Source organism: Platalea leucorodia (genome assembly GCF_965183815.1).
Source record: "Platalea leucorodia genome assembly, chromosome: 2".
In the NCBI taxonomy this organism is placed as follows: Eukaryota; Metazoa; Chordata; class Aves; order Pelecaniformes; family Threskiornithidae; genus Platalea; species Platalea leucorodia.
In genome coordinates this window covers 19,386,090-19,399,858 of record NC_138824.1, presented here as the reverse complement: position 1 = coordinate 19,399,858, position 13,769 = coordinate 19,386,090, and the positions used below count along the sequence as shown (strand labels likewise).

General features: G+C 35.7%; 1 protein-coding gene across 11 annotated transcripts in view; it reads left to right on the top strand.

Annotated features, from left to right (window-relative positions):
- The window catches only part of PSPC1 (paraspeckle component 1), a 71,709-nt gene that overhangs the window by 44,659 nt on the left and 13,281 nt on the right, over positions 1-13,769 (top strand). The window lies entirely within an intron of this gene.

The following is a 13,769-nucleotide window of genomic DNA, read 5'->3' as shown; positions in this document are numbered from 1 at the left end:
GGTGTCTAGTGAGGTGTCTGAATGTTAGATACTTTTGTCTCATCTTCTCTGCCCTTGTACATGGCATCTTTTGTGGGCGTTGAGAAAGTACTGGTATGAGTTGGTAATTCTAAACTGTAAAGCTGTTAGGGGAACATGTCTTAAATACAACTTGAACTAGATTCAAGAAGTCTGTTCAGTTTTTCAAAGGAAAAGGCTGTGTCATTCAGGCCTTTTGGCTAACTCCTGTGTATTTGTTTAGCTGTATACACTATCTCAGTATGTTTCAGAAGTACATTAAACATACCAAATCTGCAAAAAGTGGTTCATTCTTTCCTTGCAAGCCTCATGCTATTTTCAGTGCATGTTTGTTGCACTACATTTTTACTAGCAAGTAGAGGTATGTATGTATTTGAAAGTTATTGTAGATTTCAATTAATACTAGTGATTTTCATTCCACAGTTGTGAGCTACCCTTCCTGTAAAGCTCTTGACTTGGATGGCTCTGCTGCATGATAGCAGTGGATTTATCTGCTGTCCTTATTGTGGCAAATCATCTAATCTCTTTTTAAATATCCATGAACGAAGCCCTTAAGTCCTAAAAAATAAATACTGAAATGTTGAATTTGGGCACACTGTAAAGATTTAATGAAGAATTCCTTTTGTCACTGATGACAGGCTGCCAAATCCTGCTTTTAATAAAAGCTTTCTTAGGGTTGCCTGTCCATGTTGATTGTATACAGCTCAACGGTAAAGGTAGTGATTTTTGTTTTGCCATATGTGGTAGTAACTGACTTTAGCTATACAATAAACACAAAATTTTTGGTCCCAATTTGATTCCTAAAAATGGTATGCAGATGCAGCCAAGCAGCATTTTTTACTTGAAGGTACTGCCCATGCGCTGGAAGTGATTAATTTTTCTTGTTCCTCATCTGGCCAAACAGTTTATAATTTTTTCTGTGTACACATGTACTTAAGTTTTTAACTGTCTTTGGTCTGTTTGACTAGAAGGCACAGTGAAGTCCTGACTCTTTCTGCTATATGCTGTGGTAAAACAAATAAGCTTGGAAAGGATATGACATTGGCAACTACAATGCGCTTACTTTTGCTTGTACTTACTGAGTTTTTACATTATTCCTGAAATTTCAGTCTAAATGGCTTAATTTTCACGTGACATACAATTTTAATACTTAAAGATAGCAAAGCTTTACTGTTCTGTTTAAGTAAAAGAAAACACAACACCGCCAGAATCCAGCTTGTCTAACTGCATTTGCATTTATTGCCTCAGTCATTTGAAGGGGAGCTGTTGGGCCCTTAAAAATAAGATTCATTTTGGTTCTGAGTTAATTCCTTTGTAGTTCTGTCCAGTGTGCTCATTAGATAAAGCACATTGATATCTTGGGAAACTTGGTGGCGATTCAAATATACTTAACTGTATTTATTTCCTAAGAAAAATATAAATTACTATGGATTATCTAGAAAGAAAATGCCTGACCTTAAATTATTTATTGTCTACATCTATTTTATCCAATTGAACATAAAGATATGATAAACTGGAGAGTCTTATTAGAACAAAAGGTTAAAATAGATGGCAAGAAGACAATATGAACTAAATGTTGCATTAATTTTAACCACAATCCAATAGGATTTTATAATATGCATTCTTTGAGGAACATTCTGATCTAAAGTATACTGTCATATTTTAAACTGTTATACTGAACTCATTTTTCCCCTTTTCCACTTATGATTTCAGATTTTTTTTAACTTGAAAAATAGAATAATCTGTAATTACAAATTCTTTTGAAAGGTACTAAATACAAATGCATTGATTTTTATGAAGTACTGATTGTTAAGTGGTCACAATCTGCCTTGAAATAACTTGGCTAAAAAATGCTGAAATAACCAATCTAAAGGAAGATTTTCAAGTGAAAAACAAACCCCCTTAGGCCTTTTGAAGGGAGAATATACTTTGAGGTGAGATGTTCAGCAAACGAGTGTGTGCTCTGATGGCATGAAGGTCATTTTACTTAAGCATGTTGTGGAAACTAATTTTTTGGCATACTTCTTAATACCTAATTTTTTTGTATTACAAGTTGGATCATAATTCTTCTCTTCTTCGTGAAGATAAGTCAAAATAAACTGTAATTGAGCTATTAAAATGGCAGGGAAGGCTGGGTAGCAACTGTTGGGGTCAGTTTACATTGGACTGCAGACGTGAATGGATTCTCAGTCCCTTTCCTGAGACTTGAAGTGGTTCATATCCATAGGTGGTTTTACAGAGTCTACATCCAGTATCTCTTGCTAGCTTGTGCCTGGGGCCAAGACTGGGGGACTTGAGAGAGCACATATTTCAAATGCAATTTAATTGTCATCTCAGGAACCCTGAATTTATTAATTTGGGCACTGTGCTGTCATTAAGACGCAGAACTATCTTGGGATTTGGTGCTTTCCTTGGACTGTTGGCTCACTTCTAGCATGAGGGAATGGCAGTCCAAACTTCCTGGATTCTTGAATAGTGAGGAGGGAGTGAGTATGGCCTATGGAAAATACAGAGGTTGGACATCACTCCTTTAGATATTGGCTCTTCAGTGCTCGTTTAGTGGCAAATGTTGGACAGTATGATCCCAAAAGCACTTGCTTGCTTAAAAATCCATTCAATGATATGTGGGAACTTAACAGAAGGATTGAATAAAAACTTGCAATACTTAATGTCAGATATAACTTTTACTGTTGGATTGGCTTTTTGTTGCCTTTTGGGATATACTGTAAAATATACTTAGTCTTACTAGGTGGTCTTGCCAATTTGGTGTTTTGCTGTTGTGAAGAAATCTGTTTTGTTAATAGTTTTGGGGTTTTCCCCATAAAATATTTTAAAAATCATAGCTGTAGGCATTTCAGGTTTGTTTTCACAATAATCCATGAAATACTGAAGTTTATAAAAATTAAGTTATTTATGTCTAAAATGTAAGTTGTAGAATAGATAAACTGAACATTAAATTTTCATGAAAACAATATTTTGATGGTTTTAAATGCATGGAAACAAGCCCTCAATGTGTTTGTTTTCAATGGGATAGATTTAATAGGTCTTTTCCATCTTGAACTTCCTTAAGCTACTATGAAAATTAATATGATTGAGATTTGGAGGTACTTACATTAATGACCTCAGCCTGACTTCTAAAAGCAGTAAGAGATGGTTTTCTTCAGAAAAGCAACCATTTTTTCCTAATTGAAGGAACTATTCAGAAAAGTTTAAATTCAGAGATAAGCATAGCATACTTAAAGGTAAAACCATTTTAAAAAACTGCTTTCATATAATGATTATTTTATACCTGAATCACATTAAAAAACAAACAAACAAACAAACAAACCCCAAAAAAACTTTGTAAATGTGGGTAAAAACTTACTGATTTGTATGTAGTCCCTCGAACAGAGGACAAAATGCTCATAATAAGAGGTATGAAATTCAAAAGGAACTTAACTGTGTTACTGCATACACATGTCGATAAGGTTTTCCATTTGTTTTGGTAAATGGTCTGTCTAGAGCTATTGTTCCTACTTTTACTAGTGTGCTTTTATATCTTAATTTCTGTAGAGTAAAGCGTAGCTGTATAATTTGATTGAATTTACATGCTAACTGTATGCGGGACGTTAAGTGCTTGACTTGAAAGAAGTGCAGTGAGAATAAAGATATTGTTCTTGCCTTTGATTTCTCAGTAAAAAAAACTGCATAGAACCTTCAATAGGAATAAGTGTGAAGGGTCCTGTATGTAAATTGAAAAAAGATGGGGAAGGCGGAATAAAGTAACATAATAAAAATGGGAGAAATTGTGGTTTAATTTTACATCTACAGCAAATTCACAAAAATAACTTTAAAGCTTGTTATACACAAGAACCACAAACTAACTAATTTTTAATGGAAAAAACAGTTACATTAATGTGTTGGATTTTTTTAAACTTTGAGTTTAGTGTCGTGCAGATGGCCAAGGAATATCAGAAAGCAGAAACCAATTAATGTTCTAAAAAAATTTTAATATTCATGGCACATAGGGTGGGGTCCATCAGTTGGATGCGTTTCTTCTATGTTGTTGTTATGAAATTGTTCTGTAGGACTTGATTTTTTGTGGCTGAATACAGCAACTGTATACAGCATACACACCTCACGTCGTAAGTATGAAACAACTGATTTTAAGGTTGTTAGCCTCTCATCAAACCAGTGAGAATCCAGTCTTACACCTATGTGTTATAGCCAGAGAAGCACCAAACAGAAGATGGTGTAAAAGAAAATAAAATAGTGAATATTTATTGGTAATTATGGGATAGGATTAAGGTGTTTTCAGTAGTTTTTTGCCTTAATTTCACTGTAATCATTTTTTTATTTATGTGAAAGGGAAAGTAATTTTATTCTCGGTGAATATTTGAAAGAAAAAAAAAAAATCACCAAGACAAAAAACCCCTCCCAAAAAAAACAAAACAAAACCACCCATGCCTAACCCCCTCCAAGCAAAACAGGTTTTCCCTCTTTAAATAATCACATATACTTATGCAAGGTGGAAAATCACATATACTTAAGCAAGTTGGAAGAGAAAATATAAGAAATCTAAAAAGATGTAAAAACCACAAGGATTTATTGTAATTCTTTTTGCAGCTGTTTGCTCTTGGTGTTTTGGGCATTTTAATGTGTTTGTTTTTTTTAAAAGCTCCGTTACTGTTCGTTATTTGCTGTAAAAGGATTTATTCTGCAGTGCTGTTACTAAGCTTTAAATGTTATCTAGTGTAAAATTGCAGGAAAAACCCTGCATAAACCAGCTATCGCAGTACTGTAGAATGCAGTCTTTGAACTGCCAGCTGGAAGGGGTCTTTCAGGCAGCTTACAAATGTTTCAAATATTTGTATGCTAATGGAAAATTTGAAATCTTTGTATGCACATTTAAAGTAATAATTCAATACATACATTGCTGCAAATAGGAATAATCCTTGCCCTCCTTGCTGCTTGGTCCTGCTGCTCTGCCTGCTTTGTGCCACCCTTGCACCTCTGTGCCCATGCAGTGAGCAGGGTGAAAGAAACCCAGTGAAAATTATCGATTCTGCTCATTTCAGTGTGGAAGGAAAGAACAGCAAGGAGTGGGCAGTAGAGCAAGACTTCATAACTCTGCGGACATAGGTTAGTTTGTGCTGTATCTACATGCCACATAAGAGAATGTAGTTTTATATATGCTCTTCTTGAGTGAGTTTCGATGACTTTTCAGTACTTCTAAGAAATACATAGCTTAGAACAAATAGGTAAGAAATATGTTGAGGGATTTAGATGTCTGAATAACACGGTTATGTTTTACATTCTTAGTGATAGTTGGCCCAAGAGGGCAAGTATTTGAAGTAATGAAGAAAAAAAAATATACAGTAAAATGTTGAGCCAAATTACATGTGAGCTTGATCTGTCTGTTCACTTTCTGCAGTTGCCAAGAAGGTTACATGCAAGCCATTAAAATATGGAAAATAGTGTTCTCCATGATTTCTTCAGGAAAGATGATATACACAGTTGCTTTAGAGAAGCAAGACTATTCACATGTACTTTTTCTTGGAAGAAAATACGTAAACTGCAATTACAAAGATGGGAAATACTGTCTTTTAAATGCTAACGTTCTTCATTCTTTGATACAGTAGCACTGCATTGTTCCATATATTATGTTCCACTTTTAAGGGACAAAGCATGTGAAAGGTAAGCTGCAGCTCCAGTTTTAATCAACTTCAAATCAAAAGCCCTTTCCAGAAGGCACAGAAGGAAAACTTTAATAATGAAACAGTAGTTCATCTTCAGTTTTGTTCCAATGTGGAACGTTGTGCTTCTAGAACTTCCAGCATTGTATCAGTAGCAGTTCCACATCTGATGTTTTCAGAACCAGAGCTGTGCCAAATAATGCAAATAAAGTTTCTGCCTTAGTGTGTGGAGAATGCAATTATTACATTTCAAAAACTGAATGTTCAGAGTTTTGAAAGAAAAATGTATAAAGTAATTGTGAAATATTGAATTACTGATTTAAAAGTGAAAATTATGTCACGTTGGCAGTTGGGATGGCTATGCTTTTAGAACCATTTTGGTGTATGTGCCAGTTTATTGTTGCCATGTTATACTTTGTGTAGTTTTTGTAATATCACTTAATGCATGTTCAGCATCATTCTTTCATCACAGTTGTGTACAGTTTCACATTTTATTCACACTGCTGAATGCAAATGTCTGTAGAAGGGGGGTACTAGGGCATTTTGTTCAGTATTATGTAACTTGTTTAGGAGGGTTTTTCATTGCTAAGCTTGCTTTCTCTTTTGTGTTCACTCTGCATGTTTTGTGCAAAATATGCTTTTTCTATTGCATATGGGGAAAAAGTAGCAAGTCATGACAATATGTTTATTAGGAAAGTAAATGGAAGTCCTGGTTGCCTCTTACTGCTTCTAAAATGACAGCTGGCCCAGGAGACTAAAATCACTTGGTATACTTTCATGCATGATTACATCTAGATTTTTTCCTGCTTACAGCCCATTTCAGTATTAATGTTAAAGATAAAATGAGTTTAGTTTCCATAGATAATCTGGTTTTTATCACAAGTATATGTACAAGACAGTAAATTAATCACAAATGACTTGATGTTTCCTTGGAATAGTACTGTAACTCCCCAAGTTGTATTAAACATAAAAAAAAAAAAATTAGTTTGATTTTCATCATTTTGAAAGTGAAACTTTAAAAACGGTATTGAGTGAGAGTAAGCCAGTCCACTGGGGGGTGGGGGAAAGTACAAATCTGTGGAGAAATCACGCTCTTGTTTTGAGTTGCATTATGTTACTGGGCCTGCATTTTTTACTCTTTAAATTGGGACCATTATGCAAAACTGTTTGTTATAAAGACTTAACGAGAAATATAATTTGTCTTATTGTACCCAGTTGTAAGTATTAATTCATTGTTAACATCTTAAAAATAGAATTGGTTATATTAGGCACGTGTACTTTACTGGAGATGATGGCATGTAGTATGAATATCAGAAATAGGATAATTCAAGTGATGGTAGTTACCGAAGACTGTTAATATGTTGTGCCTTTAAGCCTAGTTGGATAAAAGCTGAGCCTTGAGCATTATTCTTACTACCTTTGAAATGAATTCTTTCATATATCTTTTTCTTCTTCCAGTTAACCATAAACCTGAATTTCCCAGGTGTCTGATATTTTTGAGAAATAAATACTGATTTTAAAACTCTGCTCAGAACCTTGATACTACATTTGCATTTCTGCCTTATTACTGTAGTAGTCACAGGTTTCAAAGTGTTCATCTAGATTTTTGAGGGACGATAAGGGATTGCTGACTGTATGTTGCTTAATTCTTGAGGCCTCAGGTGGGAAAACTGGTAATGTAGAATCTTCTTCATATTATTCTGAAGAAAAGAAAAAAAACCAAAATTGTTTAAAAATCTGGTATCTTCAAAACTGCCCAGCGTCAAGGAAGCTGAATGGTGTATCTTTAAAGAAGGTGGGAAAACTTTATTTTACTAGAGGTCTTACATATTTATGAAGTATTTGAGCTCTAAATCTTTCACTGGTCTGACATTGAGGACATTGTGACTCAACCCTAACCTTCCGTTAGTATTACGGTGAAAATTCTGCAAGCTTCTGCAAAGCTTTAGAAGTGATGTGAGGACATAATGTGACACACTGCCCATAGGATTGGGCCAAGTCATTCATCTTTGGAAACTGTCACTGGCCTGCTCTGGGTGTCCTTATCCATTCCGTTTAGGACTTTGTTTCCTATTCTGTATTCCAGGTTTTCTAACTTTTCCTGATGTGGAAGATATGAGCTGTATAAAACTTCATTTGGGATTGTAATACCAAACTTGATGGAAATGGGTTAAAGGAAAGAATCAGATGTGAGATGCATAGTAAAAACAGTTCTTTATATGATTTGGCAAGTCATTACATACCTCTCCATATGTGTTTCATTAGTATATGAATATCATGTAGGTATTCTTAACCTGTTGTGTCGTTAAAAAGGATTTATGGCTCTTCTGGGGGGGGAAGACTTTGTTCTGGATTAATTTAATTTTAAAGTTTCTCTTTTGTGTAAATGAATACACAGTAATTAAGTGAGAGAATATATGAGAACTTAAAAAAATAGATAGGTACCCTTTCTTGACGCATAGGTTTATGGAAATACTAATATGGAAAAGTAAAAGTAGATAAGTGCTCTTCATGGATTTACAGATGGGGGAGATAATAATGTGGAAGAGCATGAAGATGTGGCTTGACCTCATCTTTCAGTTTGTTTAATCTAAAAATTTGGAAGCTACCATAGAATAAAAACCCCACATATGACTCTTGATAAACCTAATCTAAAATCCTTAAATGTTGTTTCAGAGTTCTGCTATAAATGAAACTAGTTCAATGTAAACACGCAAGTAAAATACATGCTTTAATAGACAAAATAAGTCTGAAAGCCTGTGTTTCATTAAGATATAGAGAAGAGTAATGTTATTGGGGAATTGGCTATATTTTCTCATATTTTTAGTTTTTGTCTACATAACCTTAACGTAACCGAGGTGGAACTTTATTGATGGTATGCAGGGAAAGGCTAAATATACAAGACAAAACTGCTGCGAAAAGGACTGAAGTTCAAATATGTATAACTTAATGTACCAGTGCTTCCAACAGAGGATTTCCATCATGAGTTTAGAGAGCTCCTGCTTAAAAACAAACGCTGCCCAAATCTGGTCCTGCTCTTATTGCAGGAAAATGTCATCTTTGCCTTGCTCACGACAAAACAAGAATAGGACTATCAGCATTTAAGTTTATGAAGAACATAATTCTCTTGCCACACTGATAAATCTGAGTAGTTGAACAGTCAGCACCTGAGGTAGCTTGTCTGCTGATCGGGTACGTGTACAGCTACATGACTGTCATAACCTTCCCAGGACTTTGAATATGGTAGTGCCTGCGGTTGTTTCAGCAGTTGCTTCACCTGCCTCAGCTAATGAAGTTCCTTTGTGGCTACAAGGATGCTTTTCAAAGTCTTCATCTCTTCTGCTTAGCAAATACCAGTCGCACAGTGGCAGCTACTGCAGTTGGGGGTTGAGGGTGGTGTAGTCACGGAGCGCTTAAATCGGCATTTGCTCTTCCCAGCTACAGTCTTAGTTTACACCTTTTCAGTCATTGCAGAGCGCTTCCAAATGTTACCTTTCATGAATTATAAACGTGGTATTCTCAATGAGGTGTTGATGTGAGCAAGCTTGATATATTATATATAAATATTATATACAAATTTTCAGAAAATACAAACTGGTTGCATGTGTACTGTCAACAGCACAAATTCCTTTGATATTAATCTGTTGGATGATTATTTCAGTCTGATTCCCTAATTTTGTAATAAAGATGCAAAGACCTGGTTCTACCTCCAGGTTCTGAGGTTCATCTTTAAACCATTTGGATATCTGCATTTATTTTAGTTTACACAGTGTGGTGTTAAACTAGAATCACTCAAAACTTATGTATAAATATACCCCGTCAGGCCATATTCAGCAATCAGATGCTGATCAGATGCGAGATTTTGCAGAGCTGAGAATGAAACTAAGATAATTGAAATAGGTTTTTAAATAAGATGGAAATAAGTTATGAGAAGGCAAGAACAAAATTGAGCAGAATAGGAGAGCAAACTGTGAGCTCTTTGAAGATGGTCTGTAAAAAGTAGTGGAAGAATCTGATAACAGGTAAATGTTCCGTTGACCTTTCAAAGAAATTGATGCATCAGTATGCAGAACTTCGGTTTGAAATATGGACTTCATTGGAGAAGCTGCTGCTTGCTTATGTGGAGTTTCTTTTTCAAGACATAGCAAATAACGTTTGTAGTGTGTTAGAATGGACGTTTTTCCCTTGTGTACATCAAAAGTCACAAACAGGTAACTGAAGTACCAACTTTCATGTTCTAGTCTGTGTTCGTAACCATTTTCTGATTAACGTGTTGATATTTACAAGTTTGTCACCTGACATGATTCTGATAACTTATTTTTAAACGCATATTTTTAATGTGAGAATTATAGTACGAGCTTGCATCTTGACATCCGAATGAACCGTGATGAAAAATAGTGCTAACAGTCAACCTCTTTGATTCAAAATATTTCAGTCTTGAATATGATGCCAAGCGACTGCCTTTCTATGTAGGATGATAACAGAAGGAAGTTCCCTATTTCTTACCACGTGGTCTTGGCTTAGTCCTGTGCAAATGCGGTTTCATCGTTGAGGCCATTGTACTTTGTTGTTGGCAAGAGAAGAAAGTTGTAGGCAACTGGAGTGTCTTTTAAGGGGGTAGGTGGTGGAAGGGTTAATTTTAATAGTATTCCTAACATACACTGAGATGCCTGATAGTTAAATCTGTTACTCAAAGTTGAAATTATTCCTAATATTGTGCTTTTCAGTCCTCTTCATTACATGTTAGCAGGTGCTTCCTTAGCTCTACATATATGAGAGCTGAAGCTTAATGCTTTTTTAATATTTATATTTCATATTTACTTAGAAAGCTATTTCAGTTTGGGGAGGAACAATAACTTTATCTTACAGATAGCAGCCACTTCTACTAAAATAAGGAAAGTAAAATGGTAATAGAAAGTTCAGATAAATCTTACTTAGTGCAGCATCAGCATTATGTGCAAGTAAAGGACAAAAAGCCAAATTTGAGTCCCAGCTTGCCAGATGATGAAGCTTGTACAACAGTAGCAAGTAGAGAATCTCTGCTCTTCAGTTTTATCCGCTTGAGTTCACCGCATATTCTGCCTTAAAAATTTTCACGGGTTCCTTGGTGGTGCACAACTTTTAGCCCAGGTCTGAATAGTAATCTGCTTAGCCTGGGCAAGCGTAGGCGTGGTTTGTTGTAAGGAGTAGTTATGTCATATTGCAACAGATCTGTACATACCTTCATCTCTACAAAACACAAGTTTTCCTGAGAAGTGGTGCCTTTATTCAACATTGCTTTGTGGTTTTTCCGTAAACAGGTAAGTGTTTATGTTGGTGGACCAATATGTGATAAAACATTTGCAGGATACCCTGCAGTTTGTTAATGCTATTCTGTTGCCTTTGTCTTGAAATACAGATTCCGTTTCCTTTGTATTTCAGATCTAATGTAAGATTTTCTTTTTTCTACCAAATACATCTTTATTATGGTGGAAGCTAGAAGGTGGTGTTCAGTATTTGTCATGAACTAATCAGAGAGAAAAATTGCCAGCCGGCAGAGTTAGCATAGGAAGGAAATTACTTAATTGCACAATGAATTCCCAAATCTTTTGACAGGACCAGAGGCAATGGGCACAAACTGAAACACAGGAGGCTCTGGCTGAACATCAGGAAACACGTTTTTACTGTGAGGGTGACTGAGCACTCCAGTCCTTGCAGATATCAAAAGCCGCCTGGACATGGTCCTGGGCAGCCAGCTCGAGGTGGCCCTGCTTGAGCAGGGGGGCTGGACCAGATGATCTCTAGAGGTCCCTTCCAACGTTAATCCTTCTGTGATTGTCATCTAAATAAAGCTTTGACTTTATTGAACTTTATATGAATTAACGTTAAAAACCTATTACATGCTTAGGTATTTGGATGCTTCCTTACTAGGTTTCATTTCAATATAGGTGTATATATTGCTTACTATTGTTAAATTTTACATTTTCAAATGAAGCACTTCAAAGATGAAAGCTCTTTGAGTGACCCTTGAGTTGTTGCTCTTTATAAGGATGGTGCGACCAGAGCTTGCCCTGCCCTTTCCCCCAGCACAGTCTTATGGCTTCAGAGATTTTAGCCCCACAAAGATAATCAGTTCTGCTGTCATTATTTTGGAAGAAGAGGTTAGGACACTGGCCTAACTGGGCACCTGCTGCAAAAATGACAGGTAAGGAATCCTACAGGAGGGAAAGGGGAGTGTCGTGCGAAGTTGTGTAAAGCAGCATTGCTAACGCTTCAGAAGTAAATGCGCTGTGTATCACCGAGTTTCACAATTCCTTAGGAATGCTGCTTTTTTAAATTAGAGAAAGTTGGATTATGCACAATCTAGGAAGTTTCCCTTGAAACTAGATTCTCCCCTAGTTTTTGGAAGATCCAAAATATCGTCAAACTAGTGAGATCATCACATCTCAACTATATATTTTTCTATAATATAAAGTTTATGTTGATTTTCTGTAGTCTTAAAACTGTAAAATCTGAGAAAACTCTTGGGCTTTACCTATACACATTTTGGCTACTTTAAAACAATTTAAAAAATTATTTGGAAATCAAACAAAATTGATGCTAGTAAAACTTCGCCTATTTAAATGTTTCTAAAATTTTCTTAGTGGTTCTCTCATCTCAGATCACGTAATTGTAAACTTGTTTGCACAGCGCGTAGCGCAAAGATATCCTGACTTCTGTTAAAGCAGTAGAGCAATACTGACGCTACTTAACTCTGTGCTACCTGTGCTGGTTCAACTGCATCTAGTTTACAGCAAACTTTTCTGAATGTGTTTCAAACTCTGTACGTAAACAAGCCGTAAGTTTCTGTGGTAGGTGAGCTCACACAGAATTTCTAGAACCTGACATAAAACAAGCTCATGAAAATTTAACTGTAACTTCCAATGCTGAGTGATGCAGTGGTTTCAGATGCTTTTGATCTGTCAGGTTTCTTAAGTTCTCTGTTGATCGGTGAAGTCACATCTATACGTCATTATTTCTAGGTGAAAGAGGTGATGAGGGTTAAAGGTTATTCCCTTGCTCCTTCAACAGTTTTGTACTTCTTAGCTGTTCATGTTAAGGTAAAGTATCACAAAACGCTCAGAAGTTCCCATCTGCGTAACGGGGCACGCGAGCTGGGAATGGAGAACATGGTACTGTTACGTGGATGTTTGTCCAGGCTGCTCAGCATGAACGTAATCATTGAAAGCAGAAATCTGCACATCTGAAGACATTCCTGCTGCATTAATGACAACATATGTAGAATGGATAATTACGAAAATCACTGTTCTGGTGCTGCAGATTCCTCAGCTTGACGTGGGAATGTTAGGGAGCAATATAGGGGAGGGGGCTGTATTCAAAAATACGGGACTGAGCTGCTGTTTCATATAGGATTATTTTAATGACTTTGTATGACTATAGCCTCACAGTTCACAAAATTTTGCAAAAATATAATGTATATATATAAAATACATGTAAAGAGATAACACTTTAATTATACTGTGCGATAGAAGCCTGAGTGATGTTAAGAAGTTAAAGACTTCGTTCCCTTCTGCTGATCAAATCCAAGCTTCTTTGAAATTGTAGGGAATCTTTCTTTACCAAAAAAATGAATCCTCCTTTTGTATTAAATGCAGGGTCTTGCATCTAGGAACATAATGACTTGCAAATGAACAATTTTTATTAAATGTACAAAGTACTTTGAAATTTCAGTGTCTTCAAATTCAGACCTTGCTTAAGCTGCACAGATGAAATCTTTGTCCTTTGTTTAAATATTTTCAGACATGCTCATCATTCCTCAAATACTGAAGAAATAGTTTAAATTCTGTAGGAGTGAAGTTTTGCAATCCAAGCAAAACAGAAAAATAAACGCTCCTTGACCATAGTATTGTCACTGGTATGGGTTTATTAGCTAGTCACTGGTAACTGCCACCGCTTTCTCTTTTTTGAAATCTGATTCCAGAAGAGGAATATTACTACATTCACATTCCTCATTCTGTGTGAGATGCTAACTTCAGGTACCCTATCCCTTATCAATTGAAAATTGTGAAATAGATGTAAAATGTTTTTAATAGTCTT